Source organism: Pseudophryne corroboree, chromosome 5, assembly GCF_028390025.1.
Source record: "Pseudophryne corroboree isolate aPseCor3 chromosome 5, aPseCor3.hap2, whole genome shotgun sequence".
In the NCBI taxonomy this organism is placed as follows: domain Eukaryota; kingdom Metazoa; phylum Chordata; class Amphibia; order Anura; family Myobatrachidae; genus Pseudophryne; species Pseudophryne corroboree.
Window position 1 is genome coordinate 592,673,704 of NC_086448.1, and position 17,424 is coordinate 592,691,127.

Consider the following 17,424-nt stretch of genomic DNA (forward strand, 5'->3'; position numbering starts at 1 on the left):
ACCCCTATACCAACTATAACAACAGAGCCCTCAAACTAACTCTGTGGGTGTGGTGCAACAGAACTAGACACAAACTTAACAAACTCTTTGCCCCGCACAGTAACAACATACATCACAATACACGGTGCGAGCAACAACCAAGGTGCTGTCCCGTTATTGACCTGACTCAGAACACCAAGGAGTGGGCACCGTACAGCTCACCCACCTACCGTACACTGTCTTTCCAGGGGCTCAGGCAAAGCGGGCCTGCCTACCTAAACACCTCGGGGTGGACTGAACCTAGTGCCCAGTGCCACCTGTATTCACCTTCGGGGGAAACTCTTATTGATTGGGCCTAGTGCCCCCTATTTGCACACATGCCAGAGGCCAGACATCACTCACGGGCCTAGCGCCCACCTAACTTGTCGTCCGATGGGTGACCTGGGCCTAATGCCCAGGGTCACCTTATAACCCTAAACCGCCAAAATGCACTAGGGCCTAATGCCCTCTAATGCCCCACAGGCCTATTGCCTGAACTGCCCCTCGGGCATAATGCCCGCCTACTGTGCTATTAAGGTGGCTTGGGCCTAACGCCCAAACCACCAAATCAAATGGTGACTAAAATTCTTATCTGCGCCACAGGCCTAGTGCCTGAACTGTGCCCCTGGGCCTAATGCCCATCCCTGATGGTCTAGGGAGGAAAGGGGAGGGGGGTGGAAGTAGCCTCACTGAGGCCTCACCTGCCCTCTTCTGCCGCTGACCCATTCAGGCCAGTGGCGCTGACTCCACTCTTCAGCGTCCAGCCGCCGCTGGACATTTTCCTTCTGCAGCCCGACATCTTCTGGCCTCTGCAGCGGCCACTGGATCTCTTCCTCCAAAAGCCGCCGTCTTCTCCTCCCGACCTCCTTCTTCGGCTCCCACCCGGCGTCTTCAGCGCTCTTCCGCACGCTCCAGGTCTTCAACTCCCGCAGGGCCTATGACGCGGCGAGCGCCGATTGGCTCACCGCGCCCCTCTACAATTGGCCGCCGCTCCGGGAGCCGCGATTGGCTCCCGGAGGGCGCCAATATTCAAATGCCTCCGCAGCCTCCGGTCCGGTGCAGGGAAAAGTCTAATCCCTGCACCGGACACCCACTGCTCCTGCACACTAACAGGTGCTGGGGACAGACAAGCGGCCCCAGCGCTCTCCACAGCCAGGAGCTGCAGGGGATGCAGATCCACTGCACCCTGCCGGTCTGATGTGCCCTGGGACATGGGGAACATCTCTACATTCCCCCCCCCTTTTCCTTTGTAGTTCCTACAAAGGTACTCACGATATCCCTTGTCCGCGGGTCAGGGAATTCCAAGGTCCTTCGGGCGAGGGTGCATTCGTGGCCCCAGCCCGGACATCCTGTGACCCCACATCCTTCCTCCACCAGTTCCGGATTCCTCCTCTTTGTTCCTCCTGACCTCCATCGGTGGATCCTCTGGGGGAGTGGCATCTCCCCACGGTCGCTCAACGTGGGCCACCAAGGGGAATCTTCCTCCACGGGGACAACAGTCACCCATTCTTGGCCTCCCATATCGTCTGGGGCATCGTCCCTGTCTTCAGGGTGCGGTACCGACCACCACCCAACAGTGGAATCCTCCGGGGCATCCGTTTCCTCCCGGGCAACAACCGCCATCTGTCGCATTTCCTCATGGGGCATCTTCAAAGGTCCCATGTCTACCTCTGGAATGGGTACTCCCACGGCATCACAATCCCCTCCCCGTATGTCCATCCAATTCGGCACTTCCGGAAGGTATTCTTGCTCCAGGACTATCTCCTCCTCTTCACGGAGGGCAATCAACTGGGAGCACAACTCCACCCGATCCTACCAGTCACACTCGTCTTCACTCCCGATGCCAGAGTCATCCTCCATCTGTTCTTGGAGGGATTCGTCGGCGGACATCTCACTGTAATCCGAGTCCTCCTCCACTGATACCTGGACTAGGGGACTATTTCCTTCCTCAGCATACTTAGTCCCTTCCACTGGCATCTCTAATTCCTCAGCGTACTTCTCTTCCGCTGGCATCTCTACTTCCTCAGCGTACTCCTTCTCTTCTGCTGGCATCTTTACTTCCGCAATATGGAAGAGAAGAAGACTCTTTTGTGGGCGCACTCTTTACTTTACATAAATATAAAAAATAGTCAAAGTAGATAAAAATACAAATTTTAATAATTCAACAAAATAATTTCTACACAATTAAGACAATTAGTGGTTCATCAAAACAATAAAGGTGGTCAAATAATTAACCAAATATTTGAAATAGCACCATGTGCTGATATGAAAGAAACTGGGTTTTGGCTGATGGAAGGAAATTCTGGACGTTATATATTCAGTGGTATATTGTGCTAATAAGCCAATTACTGTTATGCATTCCCCTGTAATAAAGTCTGGATACTGGTAGTGCTTAAGAGTAGTATGCCACTGTCTGGTCTCCTGCCAGAGAAGATAAGAGCGGAAGGGGCGGCAGGGGGACAGGCAAAGAGTGGAAATTGGAGAGCAGTGTGAATCTGCTGTCAGTGTTAGACACTATATGGGCTCAATCAAAGAGCTCTACTGCACTGGGTATTCCTCAATGGTCACCCACTTGAGTACTAACCCAGCCCAACACTGATTAGCTTCCGAGATCGGACGGTTTCGGGCGTCTCCAGTGTGGTATGATAGTAGAGGAAATGACCAATATTACAGAGCTCTGGAATCACTGATGAGAGTTCACGAATTTACAAAGTTATTCAGGACAGATACCAGACATAGAAGAAATTAGATGGATCTGCTGCCAATGTTAGACAGGGACTCAACCCTGAATCACTGGTGAGAGTCCACGAAAATAAGGATTGAAAGAAAAATAAGTAGATAGTAAAAAGGTATAATGGGGTTTAAATCCAGATGCGGCAATAGTAAAATGAACTGGAATAATTACATTATCATTAGAAAATGTTGCCTAAACACAGGGTGACCACAGATAGGCTACAAATCATCAATCTCAGCACCAGAATTCTTACGGAAGATCAGGTGGAAGTCCTAAGCAAAGGACTCTCATTCTCACCTTCATCATCATTTAATAGATTTGCATGGGAAAAAGACCTTAGGCTTTTTGGTCGCAAACTACTTTTAAAAAAATTCTTTGCCAAATCCAAAGATACCATGGACATCTCGTCATCTATGAATGTCGGATCAACTCTCATCACACCCCCATCGGAGGGACCATCCTCCTCAAATTCCTCAAGTACACCCTTATCTGAAGAAGAAGTAATGGCAATTCAGGCCCTGGAAGAACTTTACATGGAATCAGCTTCTAACTCGGTAGATGTCCAAAATACCAGACCCACATGTAAGGCTAAATCTACTTTCTTTCCACCAGATAATAACAGTCCGGAGATTAAGGTCTTCTTAGACCTAGTATCGAGAGAATTTGATCAAATCCAAACAAATTCCAAGAAAAGATGCCTCACGAACAATCTGAAATATAAAGAAAGACTTGCTCTAAAAGAAATTCAGTCATGGAAAGATGTAATTCTTAAGCCCTCTGACAAAGGGGGCAATATCGTGATTTGGCCTGTCTCCATGTACGAGGAAGAAGCACGACGACAACTCCTGGACACCTCATGCTACCTGAGATTACCACTCAACCCCACAGCTAAATTTCATAGACAGTACATGCATATGATCGAAGAAGCCTCAGCACTTGGAACCATCACATCACAGGAGTTCAAATACCTTACGGTCTCAAACCCCAGAGTACCTACGTTCTATCTTCTACCGAAGGTACACAAGAACATCACGAAACCACCAGGAAGACCCATTGTTTCAGGGAATGGGGGACTACTAGAAATACCCAGCAAATTCTTGGACTTACACCTTAGGGAACATGTCTTAACACTACCCTCCTACCTAAAAGATACTTCTGATTTATTACGGAAGTTACATGACATCTGTCTGGAGAAGGATTGTATCTTAGTCACATTGGATGTTGAGGCTCTGTATAGTAGCATCTCCCACCAACAAGGAATAGAAGCGACTAAGTTCTTTTTGGATATGAAAGAAAGAAATGAGTTCAACGATTTTCTTTGTGAAATGCTGAGCTTCGTACTTAACAAGAATTTCTTCACCTTCGGTGACCAATTTTTCCAGCAAATCCGAGGGACAGCGATGGGAGCGGCTTGTGCTCCCACTTATGCAAATTTGTTCCTCGGCTGGTGGGAACAAACCATCGTTTTCAGGGATGAGAATCAGAAATATACACAACATATTCTGAATTGGCTAAGATTTATAGATGATATCTTTGTGATCTGGGACAGTGATGAACAACTTCTACTGGACTTTATAAATCTACTTAACAACAACAGTCTCAACATCTTTCTGACCTATACAATAAGCAAAGAAAAGGTATCCTTTTTAGACCTTAACATTTACAAGACAGCAATTGGAACCCTGGCCACAGAACTATATCGAAAAGACACGGCCACCAATAGTATTCTGTACCAGACAAGTTCTCATTTTCCGCCGACTGTCGAGAACATTCCCAAAGGGGAATTTCTCAGACTTAGGCGTAACTGTACAGAAGATACCATATACAAACAAAAAAGTCACGAACTTGCGGCCCGATTACATGCACGTGGGTATAGCAAACGAGCATTGAAAAAAGCTCAAAAAGCCGTTCTCAAAGTGAAAAGAGACACTCTGATCTTTCAAGACAAACCAAAGAAAGAAAAAGATGATACCAAAATTTGTTTTGTAGGTACTTTTTGCCCAGAATGGCGTCAAATCAAAAACGCGATTCAGAAGCATCTACCGGTCCTACACCTTGATGCAGATCTATCACCACTATTGGACACAACGCTCCAAGTTAGTTGGAGGAGAGCTAAGAATGTGAAGGACATGATCGTTCAGAGCCATTTTACACGGAATCCCACCAAAACCAGCAATTTAACAGGGTCCTTCCCCTGTGGGCAGTGCAAAGCCTGTCCTCAGATCCAGATCACCGACAAGGTCACAGATAGATTAGGGCGCGATATTCAAATAAAACATTTCTTTAATTGTAATACAGAAGGAATGGTCTACTGCCTAATTTGTAGCTGCAACCAACGCTACATCGGTATGACCACAAGGAAATTCAAAACCAGGATTCTAGAACACATGGGAAATATCAGAAATGCCTCGTCTGACCTACAGAAAGGCAAAAAATTGACATCAGTAGCAAGGCATTTCCATGCTCAACATCATGATTCCCCATGTGAAATGCGAGCATTTGGTCTAGACAGAATTCACTTGGGCATACGTGGAGGTGACCTAAGTAAAGAACTTATTAAGAAAGAAAGCGAATGGACTTTCAAGTTGGGGGGACTAAAACCAGCAGGCCTAAATGAGTATATCAATTACAGCGTATTTATATGATACGAATATTAATTTAAACCATGTGTGTATACTCGCTTATCTAATGTCCACACCCTCAGCATAATTATATATAGTCCCACGACTTCTTATACTCCACACCCACCCGACCAATTTACAGCATAATCACTATAGTTTCACTTTTCGTTCTCATCCACACATACACCTGTGTTCCATATGTTTATGTGTTTGGAGTGTATGTGTGTGTATATACATAGTGTATCCAGCACGCACTCCCAACTTATACCCTTCCCCCTTACCCTTCCCAGACACTTACCTGAACACTAGAACATCCACTCCCAATCCTTCCATTTTATTCACCTATGATATTTATTTCCACTAACATCTCACGGGCCTCACGTACCCCATTATACCTGTTTATCAGCACTTGATTTCAACATTTATTTACTTAGTTAAGTGCACACATCAACTTTATCTCTTAGTTTTAACCCCACCCCCCAACCCATCCCTTAGGTTTCACTATCATTCCTACATATTAATTCTCCACCTTTCATCCCTTACAGTTTGAACTAGAGCCCTACAATTACACCTAACCTTAGGCCATGTGTTTATAATTAGACATTATAAACACTATCATCACCTGTCAAGGGCCCAATATTCGGCAACAGCAACTAGTTTCTTTGACCTATAGGGAGATCCCCTAATTTTTTCATGCATCCGTGTTTACTCAGATATACAATAACAGTTTTTAACTTGCATACAAAACCTTGCTGGGTCACTACCGAGGACTCTCCTAACTTTTCAGTTCATCAGCTCTATTAGGGAGCCTCTTCATTTCCTTCCCATTTCCTTTTCTTTCTTCCCCTTCTGTGCTCGCACTCAGTATTACGGACTATGCGGCATTATTATTCAGCATCTCTGACCCACAGATTAACCGCAATAAAGAGCAGACATGTCCCATGTAATTAACATCAATACCTCAACAATTTCTTGTTTATACAGGATACCGTATGATGATTATTAATAAGCGAGACACTGCATTATTATTGATTATGAACAATCACTTTCTATTTTAGGCTAATGTTTAGCCCTATCAGGGAGCCTTTCTGTCCGGCCTCAGGACCGCTGACTTTGCGACTATTACACTTGACCAGCAGCGGCACCCCACTATATCTTATATACGTGCCACATAAACCAACATTTCTCGAATCACCAATCAATTTGAGAGAAATATATATCTAACCTTGTTTTATCACCTACAGCAATTCATATCTAATCATTATAAATTAATGACAATTTATTTTCTTTGCTCGTACCCAGGACCGCTGTTTGTGTAGTAACAGTTCATCAATTAATCATTTTTTATCAGCCTATTTGGACAATACTGTGTGAATATATATTAATGGCTAAGATTTAATTACTACCAGTGCCATGAGGTAGTTTTCCCTCTTGGGACTCCGTATTGTTAACTGTCACAAACCTATAAATTAGGCTTGTAAATGGGACTACCCGCACTCATCAAATCTAATCACTTTAGTAAATAATATCAAGTATTCATTTATATGGGCTAATCATGCTACTTTTTTCATTGTTATTTTTCATTATTATTTTTATTATTTCTTATTAGGTTTGCAATATTAGATTAATTACCTGCATCCACCTGATTCAGCTTTGCATCATGCTGCATATGATTTATTACCCGGTCAATAAGAACTTTGTTTGGGTTGTGTTTTAAAACTCTTTTTTTTCTCTTTATTTTATTTGTTCACATGGATAACGGCTCCTCCTGTCAATCAACCAGTGATTCAGTGTTAATCATCCGGATCATTCCAGCCGTAAAACCTCAGCGGGTAATCAAAGTACTCATACACCCCCTCCGTTTTGATTGGAAGATACTGATTGAACCTCTTTTAAAAAACCTGCTGGGATCGAGACCACAACAGGAAGTGATCAAGCCCGGCGAACGGGTGAAACGCGTATTCCGTTACAACCGCTGACCCTTTTGGCTGACCGGAACCTCGGACGTTATCTGGCCTGTGCCCGTGCCCTCCGTCTCCCCTGACTTCCACTCCATACCCATCGCGGCTGTCCGCAGCAGCGGATATCTGACGGCGGCTTGTGTCCGACAGGACACCATCGGACCGGCGGCTCCTGCACTACCCCCTTTATTCGAGATGCCCGGGGCTCTTAGAAGACTGCTAGCACCTTTTGCGAGGAGACGGGTGTCAAGACTCTAGAAGGGGTGATTCTACCCCATTTCGGCGCGGGTAATATCAACTCTCTTTTCCCACTATCCATAGCAATCTTACTACACAGTGTATATTGGGAGTTACAGGCACGCAACAATTTAAATATGCTTCTCTCATTTGCTCCTGTGAGCACTTGCCACTATCACTCTACTATCATATAATTTATATACTAGACGGACTTTGTGCTAATAGGTACTGGCCTGCCTTATATAAATAACTGCCATATTAATGTATTATGTTATAATGCTGCATTTTTCATTTTTCTGCATGTGATATTATTGGCAGTGATTGGCAGTGATCCAATATAAATAACTGCCAGATTAATGTATTATGTTATAATGCTGCATTTTTCATTCTTCTGCATGTGATATTATTGGCAGTGATCCAATCTAAAAACCTTGATTGATCCCCCTTAGTCTGGACACATCATTGCTATTTAGTTACAACCTCACTTCCATATAGTTATATCCTTTTGGGGCATTGAGAACCTGCAGTGGAAACTTTTGTAACAGCCACACTCTAGATGCAATTCAGCTACAACCTCATTGCTACTTTTTAGTACCGATAAATTATATTGGATACTTTCCCATAGCTGGTACTCTGTTATTAATTTTTTCTCCTTATCTTTGCTTTGGCATTTCAGGCACCCTGTGTTTAGGCAACATTTTCTAATGATAATGTAATTATTCCAGTTCATTTTACTATTGCCGCATCTGGATTTAAACCCCATTATACCTTTTTACTATCTACTTATTTTTCTTTCAATCCTTATTTTCGTGGACTCTCACCAGTGATTCAGGGTTGAGTCCCTGTCTAACATTGGCAGCAGATCCATCTAATTTCTTCTATGTCTGGTATCTGTCCTGAATAACTTTGTAAATTCGTGAACTCTCATCAGTGATTCCAGAGCTCTGTAATATTGGTCATTTCCTCTACTATCATACCACACTGGAGACGCCCGAAACCGTCCGATCTCGGAAGCTAATCAGTGTTGGGCTGGGTTAGTACTCAAGTGGGTGACCATTGAGGAATACCCAGTGCAGTAGAGCTCTTTGATTGAGCCCATATAGTGTCTAACACTGACAGCAGATTCACACTGCTCTCCAATTTCCACTCTTTGCCTGTCCCCCTGCCGCCCCTTCCGCTCTTATCTTCTCTGGCAGGAGACCAGACAGTGGCATACTACTCTTAAGCACTACCAGTATCCAGACTTTATTACAGGGGAATGCATAACAGTAATTGGCTTATTAGCACAATATACCACTGAATATATAACGTCCAGAATTTCCTTCCATCAGCCAAAACCCAGTTTCTTTCATATCAGCACATGGTGCTATTTCAAATATTTGGTTAATTATTTGACCACCTTTATTGTTTTGATGAACCACTAATTGTCTTAATTGTGTAGAAATTATTTTGTTGAATTATTAAAATTTGTATTTTTATCTACTTTGACTATTTTTTATATTTATGTAAAGTAAAGAGTGCGCCCACAAAAAAGTCTTCTTCTCTTCCATATTGTCTACGTTCCCCTACTGACTCAGGGTGCACCACCAAATAATATCAGAATTAGAAAACAGCGTTTTCTTGTAATTACCTGATTTTGGTTTAGAAAATTAACTTTCTATACTCAATATCTCCTGTGCGGTATTCCCTCCCCTCATCTTTACTTCCGCAGCGTACTCCTTCGCTTCCGCTGGTATCTCTTGTTACCCAGGACACACCTGTTCCACATGTCCTGGTCGTGAACGGTTCCAACGCGGGGAGATTACGGACATCCCCATCACTGGGTCTTCACGCTTTTCCTCGCAGCGGGGTCTCTTCACCTCCCAGCCGTCCACCTCCACCTTATGCGGGAAAGGATTCTTCCTTACTGAGGTCGCTTGCTTGGGACAGAGCTGGGCACAACCATCCGCAATCATCCGGTCTTCATCCCATGGAAAATCGGGAAGCTCATGTCCCCTAGGCTCGCAGAGCACACACACGGTCTCTGCAGCCACCCGGTTCCAAAGTTGCTGACGAGACTCTGTCAGCTGCTTCACCGTGGCCTTGTAGTCTGTCCTGTCTTCAGTCCATGGACACTCTGGGAGCCGATGTCGGGGATCTTTACAGCTTTCACACTGGAAATCAACCTCGTCTTGGCTCCACTCTTCATCCCAGGGACAACTGTTATGCTCATGCCCGTAGTTTCCGCAGAGCAAACACCAGGACTCTTTCTTCGCTTGGCCCTTCTGACGTCTTCGATCCGCTTGCTGGACCATCTTCTTTGGGGATGTCTCTCGCCAAGTACATTCGTCGGCAAAGTGTCCCGTTTGCCGACATTTCTTGCAGGGCGTCACAGCGGCCTTCTTGCGCCCCTTCTCCCGGCGCTCTTCCTTTACAAGCTGGAACGACCGCTGCACCATCTTCAGGAGGTCTGCCCCAGACACCGTCACCCAGTCGCTCTGGTCCGCGCACGTCCGGGGGTGGGTCTGTTTTGGAACCGTCTGCAGGGAGGTCTTCTTGGGGACGTTCCACATCATGTCCGTGGTCCGTGATCCTTGATCCTGCCGACTACGCCAAAATGTAAGAGGGTGGCGGTGCGGTGTAGTGCCTGCTGCCGTGCAGGTGTAGGTTCACCACTTACCAGGTGCCGCACTCTCTCACCTTCAGGTACCAGAGCCTTCAATGGACCTGGAAATCTTCAGTCAGATTCGGACACGGCGATCCCCTCTCGGAGCTGACGGACGACCGAACTGAGGAGAAAATAAACTAACTTAAGGGGGGTAGCAACCCTTCTTCCGCCGGAAAAGGGGATACCCCAGGTGTGGAGGCGGCCTTCACCGGTTGGGTGAAAGGTCATCACTGGCAAAAAGCCTCAGCCCCCCAGATTTCACACACTCGCACTCTCACGCGTAGTGTGATGAAGGGGTTCTCATGTCCGTGAGCAAACCCCTATTCCGGCGCTCGGGGACAGACAAAGTGACAAACGTACATGGATGCTACTCACTGCCGTCAGTCTTGCACTGCGATCTTCCTCTCCACTTACAGGTCCCTGTAAGGAGGCAAACAAACAAACAGCCATGCAGGGCCTAACTTTACCCTAGTGTACACCCCTATACCAACTATAACAACAGAGCCCTCAAACTAACTCTGTGGGTGTGGTGCAACAGAACTAGACACAAACTTAACAAACTTTTTGCCTCGCATGGTAACAACATACATCACAATACACGGTACGAGTACCAACCAAGGTGCTGTCCCATTAATGACCTGACTCAGAACACCAGGGAGTTGGTGCCGTACAGCTCACCCACCTCCCGTACACTATCTTTCCAGGGGCTCAGGCCAAGCGGGCCTGCCCACCTAAAACCTCGGGGTGGACTGGACCTAGTGCCCAGTGCCACCTGTATTCACCTTCAGGGGGAACCTCTTATTGACTGGGCCTAGTGCCCACTATTTGCGCACAGGCCAGAGGCCTGACATCACTCACGGGCCTAGCGCCCGCCTAACTTGTTGCCCGATGGGTGACCTGGGCCTAATGCCCAGGGTCACCTTATAACCCTAAACCGCCAAAATGCACTAGGGCCTAATGCCCTCTAATGCCCCACAGGCCTATTGCCTGAACTGCCCCTCGGGCCTAATGCCCACTTACTGTGCTATTAAGGTGGCTTGGGCCTAACGCCCAAAACACCAAATCAAATGGTGACTAAAACTCCTATCTGCGCCACAGGCCTAGTGCCTGAACTGTGCCCCCGGGCCTAATGCCTGTCCCTGATGGTCTAGGGAGGAAAGGGGAGGGGGGTGGAAGTAGCCTCAGTGAGGCCTCACCTGCTCCGGGGGTCTCCGGCGCCCTCTTCTGCTGCTGACCCGTCCAGCGTCCAGCCGCCGCTGGACATCTTCCTTCTGCAGCCAAACGTCTTCTGGCCTCTTCGGCGGCCACCGGATCTCTTCCTCCAACGGCCGCCGTCTTCTCCTCCTGACCCGCTCTTCGCCGCTCTTCCACGCGGCCTCCTCCTTCGGCTCCCGCCCGGCATCTACAGCGGTCTTCCATGCGCTCCAAGTCTTCAACTCCCGCCTGGTGTCTGACGTCAGACGCAGGGGGTTGGGCCTATGATGCGGCGAGCGCCGATTGGCTCGCCATGCCCCTCTCCGATTGGCCACCGCTCCGGGAGCCGTGATTGGCTCCCGGAGGGCACCAGTATTCAAATGCCTCCGCAGCCTCTGGTCCAGTGCAGGGAAAAGTCTAATCCCTGCACCGGACACCCGCCGCTACTGCACACTAACAGGCGCTGGGGATAGACAAGCTGCCACAGCGCTCTCCACAGCCAGGAACTGCAGGGGATGCAGATCCCCTGCACCCTGCCGGTCTGATGTGCCCTGGGACACGGGGCACATCTCTACAATACAACTCCAGAAAAATAATGGAGAACAAAAATTTGGAGGATAAAATAGGGAAAGATCAAGAACAACTTCCTCCTAGTGCTGAAGCTGCTGCCACTAGTCATGACATAGACGATGAAATGCCATCAACGTCGTCTGCCAAGGCCGATGCCCAATGTGATAGTAGAGGACATGATAGTAGAGGGCTTTTGCATACACTATTCTACACAGGTTCCATCACTCACATTTACATCATTTGAAGTACATTCCATTAGGGTTTACTCTCCTTTCTCTCTGCGTGTTGCCACTATCTACCGCCTCCCTGGGCATCCAAAACAATTTTTGGAAGATTTTTCTGCCTGGCTCCCTCACTTCCTATCCTCTGACATCTCCACCATTATCATGGGTGATTTCAATATTGCTATTGATTGTCCAAAATCTGCTGCTCATGCCTCCAAACTACTCTCTCTAACCTCCTCTCTTGGCCTCTCCCAATGGACTGACTCCTCTACTCATCAGGAGGGCCACTGCCTTGATCTAGTATTCACCAGACTATGCTCCATCTCTGAACTCACTAACACTCCTTTCCCCCTCTCAGATCACAACCTTATCACCTGCATGCTCTCCTCCGTTAATTCAAACCCTGTGTTGCTGAAGTCCTCCAATCTTCCTCAAACCCGCAGAAATATTAACACAATTAATCTTCAAGAACTTTCCACTTCACTCCAACAACTGCTTTCACCTATTTCTGCATTCACCTTTCCTGAGATGGTTGTATCACACCTTAATGAGACTCTAGAACTAGCCCTTGATGAAGTGGCTCCAGCTACCCATCACACTCCACGTAGGCCTAGATGTCAACCATGGCACTCCAAATGAACAAGACAACTACAAAAACTCACACGAAAACTTGAACGTCAGTGGCGTAAATCTCGTATTTTAAGTGACTTCATCACATATAAGACTGTCTACCATTCTTATAAAAATGCCCTGGACACTGCCAAACAAACATATTTCCAAACTCTTATCTCTGCTCAAGCCTCTAACCCCAAACGACTCTTTAATACATTTAAATCACTACTGAATCCTCCCTCACCTACCCCAGCAGCCACTATCAAAGCACAGGATCTTGCTTCCTACTTCAAAGAGAAGATTGATAAGATCCGAAATGAAATGGTATGCTCTTCGGTAGCCAGTGACCTGCTCTGTTCTTTACCTGAACCCTCTGGCACTCTTTCTTCATTTGATCCCACAAATGAAGATGAAGTATCATCACTCTTCTCATCCTGCTTTTCCACTACCTCTCCTCTTGATCCTTTACCCTCACAAATAAGTAAAGCTCGGTCTCTGGTGCTCATCCCTACCTTAACTAACATCTGTAATCTCTCTCTCTCTACTGGTATTTTTCCTTCACTCTTCAAGCATGCAGTGATTACTCCCATTTTAAAAAAACAAAATTCTGACCCTAATGCTCTCTCAAACTACCGCCCTATCTCTCAGCTCCCTTGTCTCTCTAAGCTACTTGAGAGACTTGCCTACACTCGACTCACACACTTTCTTAACTCATACACTTTATTAGACCCACTTCAGTCAGGCTTCCGTTCCCAACACTCCACAGAGACAGCACTGACTAAAGTGGTTAATGATTTGGTCACTACGAAGTCTAAAGGCCATTACTCACTACTTATTCTTCTAGATCTATCTGCTGCATTTGACACTGTAGACCACTCTCTTCTCATACAGACATTACAATCCCTAGGTCTTAAAGACACAGCCCTTTCTTGGTTCCTATCCTACCTATCTAATCGCTCCTTCAGTGTTCGCTTCTCTGAATCTACCTCCTCTTCGCTACCTCTTTCAGTTGGAGTACCGCAAGGCTCAGTCTTGGGTCCTCTGCTTTTCTCTATCTATACCTCATCTCTTGGTAAACTAATCAGCTCTTTTGGTTTTCAGTATCATCTGTACGCAGATGATACTCAAATCTACCTATCCTCACCTGACTTGTCCCTATCTGTACTGGACCATGTTACTGAATGCCTTTCTGCCATTTCATCCTGGAAGACATCTCGCCACCTCATACTGAATATTTCAAAGACAGAGTTAATTATATTTCCACCGGCCAATAGTAGGTACCAACCTGATATCTCTATCACTGTTGAAAACTGGACTATCTACCCTACCCCACAAGCTCGCTGCCTAGGTGTCATCCTTGACTCTGATCTGTCCTTTGTTCCCCACATTCAATCTGTCTCAAGATCATGTTACATGCATCTAAAAAACATATCCAAAATACGACCATACCTTACACAAGACACTGCTAAAACTCTAATCCACACTCTCATTATCTCCCGCATTGATATTGCAATAGTCTCCTAACTGGTCTTCCCAAAACGAGACTCTCACCACTACAATCCATTCTGAATGCAGCGTCGAGGCTTATCTTCCTCGCTAGACGTTCATCGTCTGCAGATCCACTCTGTCAGTCCCTCCATTGGTTACCTGTACTCTACCGCATTCAATATAAAATACTTTTACTCACACACAAGGCCATTTACCAAACTACACCAACGTACATCACTTCGCTTATCTCAAAATATCTCCCAACCCGACCTCTTCGCTCTTCACAAGACCTGCGTCTCTCATCCACACTCATTACTCGCTCCCACTCTCGATTGCAGGACTTTCATCGGGCTGCACCCACTATGTGGAATACCCTACCACGCACAATAAGACTCTCCTCTATTCTCCAAACCTTCAAGCGTTCCCTGAAAACTCACCTCTTCAGGCAAGCATATCAAATTCCAGAACCGCCCACATAACTTTCATAAACCTTCCTATGAAATTGCATCCACTCTGTACAGTCCACACATATCCTCATATGTCTACTCATTCTATGCAATAGATAGGCATATGTACACAAGGAAAGGTGCTATTTCCCTATAGATTGTAAGCTTTCGAGCAGGGCCTTCCTACCTCTAGGCTGCTGTTATCACCCATTTTGTTATTGTTATTTCAAATTGTAAAGCGCAACGGAATTTGCTGCGCTATATAAGAAACTGTTAATAAATAAATAAATAAATAAATGTAAAATCCAAAAAGCCAAAGTTTAGTAAAAAGACCCAAAATAAAGAAATTTAAATGGTCTGAGGAGAAACGTAAACTTGCCAATATGACATTTATGACACAAATTGGCAAGGAACGGCTAAGGACCTGGCCTATGTTCATGACTAGTGGAAGCCTTCATCCTGCCACAAGAAAAAATAAGAGTTAAGCTTGAAAAAGCAAAGAAAAGAACTGTGTGTTCTGAGATGGTATCACAAATTTTCAAGGAGAGTCCAAGTGTGGCGGCGGTTGCGATGCCTGACCTTCCCAACACTGGATGGGAAGAGGTGGCTCCTTCCATCATTTGCACACACCCTGCAAGTGCTGGAAGGAGCACCCACAGTCCAGTACCTGATATTCAAATTGAAGATGTCACTGTTGAAGTACACCAGGATGAGGATATGGGTGTTGCTGGCGCTGAGGAGGAAGTTGACGATGAGGATTCTGATGGTGATGTGGTTTGTTTAAGTCAGGCACCGGGGGAGACACCTGTTGTCCATGGAATGAAGAAGCCCATTGTGATGCCTGGGCAAACTACCAAAAAAAGCCACCTCTTCGGTGTGGAATTCTTTCTCCACAAATCCTGACAACAGGTGTCAAGCCGTGTGTTGCAACTGTCAATCTGTAATAAGTAGGGGTAAGGATGTTAACCACTTAGCAACATCCTCTCTTATATGTCACCTGCAGTGCATTCATCAGAAATCAGTGTCAAGTTTTCAAAGTTTGGGTAAGAGCGTAAGCAGTCCACTGACACCTAAATCCTTTCTTCCTCTTATACCCAAGCTTCTGCAAGCCACACCACCAACCCCCTCAACGTCAACTTCCTCCTCAGTCAGGAACATCAGTATTCCTGCAGGCCATGTTACTGGAATGACTGAGGAGTCCTCTCCTAACCGGTATTCCTCAGGAGGATCCTTGAGTGGTATGCATGCTGTTTCTGCCGCTGCTGTTGTTGCTGCTGGGAGTTGATCATCATCCCAGAGGGGAAGTCGGAAGACCACTTGTATTACTTCCAGTAAGCAATTGACTGTCCAACAGTCATTTGTGAGGAAGATGAAATATGACAGCAGTCATCCTTTTGCAAAGCGGATAACTGAGGCCTTGACAGCTATGTTGGTCTTAGACGTGCGTCCAGGTATCTGCCATTAGTTTAGTGGGACTTAGAAAATTGTTGAGGTACTGTGTCCCTGTTATCAAATCCCATCTAGGTTTCACTTATCTAGGCAGGTGATATCGATAATGTACAGAGACGTCAGAAAAAGTGTCCTTAGTATCCTACAAAATGCAGTTGTACCCACTGTCCACTTAACCACGGACATGTGGACAAGTGGAACAGGGCAGAAAAAGGACTAAATGATATAAAAAATATATATTTGCTGCGCTTTGAGATAAAGCAGCTCTCTTAAAAGACTGAATATTATTTTAATGTGAGAGAGCACTAATGTTATTATACTGATGTATTGTATGTTAATAGTGGCACCTGTTAAAATAATTTTTTGATTAGTTTTTTTATAATGTTTACACTCTTTTGAGTGATAATGTGGGTAGCCTGCAAACCACGTCTTGTTGGTAACCGTTGCAGATAGTGACTCACCCTACCTGTCTGTCCCTGCTCCGATGTTGTTTGAGCCGCTGATGTTTGGTTGCCGCGGCTCTCGCCTCTGCTCTGTGCAGCCGATGGTGGGGCAGACAGCGCTCTAAGTCCTGCTGCGTCCAGCGGGCTGTGAACGACATGACGTCACTCCTCTTGCTCCGGACATGGCCGATGGTGTAATTTGTGATGCGGCCGATGCTGGGGCCATGCAGAAAGCTTTACCCTTGTTTGTAAAAACGCCAACGCGTTTCATGTGACCCAAGCGCACTTTTTCGAGGATGATTTCTTATTAATATATGCTTTATTTTTCTTTAGCTTTATTGATAAAATACTGGAACTTCCAGCCGGAAATTACCTCACTATTTGTGGGAACCATGTGTTTCATTATAAACCATTCTTTAAAGATTCATTTTATTAAAAAATATAATTCATATGACTTCTAAAATAATTTAATTCTCTGGTGCCACTTATTAAGTTAGTAATGGTAAAAGTGTACTTTACTAAATTAATAAAATATGTTATTTTGTTAAGATTGAAGGAATGGGTTTAACTCAATATCTATATTTAGCCCTCTCGATGCCAATGTTTTTAGTTCAAAAATCCATTTTGTTTCCACCTTTTTTAACTCCTTAGATGGAAACATATCTGAGGAGTTAAAAAATTACTAAATAAAGTACACTTTCACCATTACTAACTTAATAAGTGGCACCAGAGAATTTATTTATTTTAAAAGTCATATGAATTAAGTTTTTAATAAAATTA

General features: G+C 45.5%; 2 pseudogenes; one reads left to right on the forward strand and one right to left on the reverse strand.

Annotated features, from left to right (window-relative positions):
- Positions 1 to 2,553: 2,553 nt before the first annotated feature.
- Positions 2,554 to 2,672, reverse strand: LOC134931490 (5S ribosomal RNA; annotated as a pseudogene).
- Positions 2,673 to 8,534: 5,862 nt separating this feature from the next.
- LOC134931491 (5S ribosomal RNA) lies at positions 8,535 to 8,653 on the forward strand (annotated as a pseudogene).
- Positions 8,654 to 17,424: the final 8,771 nt, after the last annotated feature.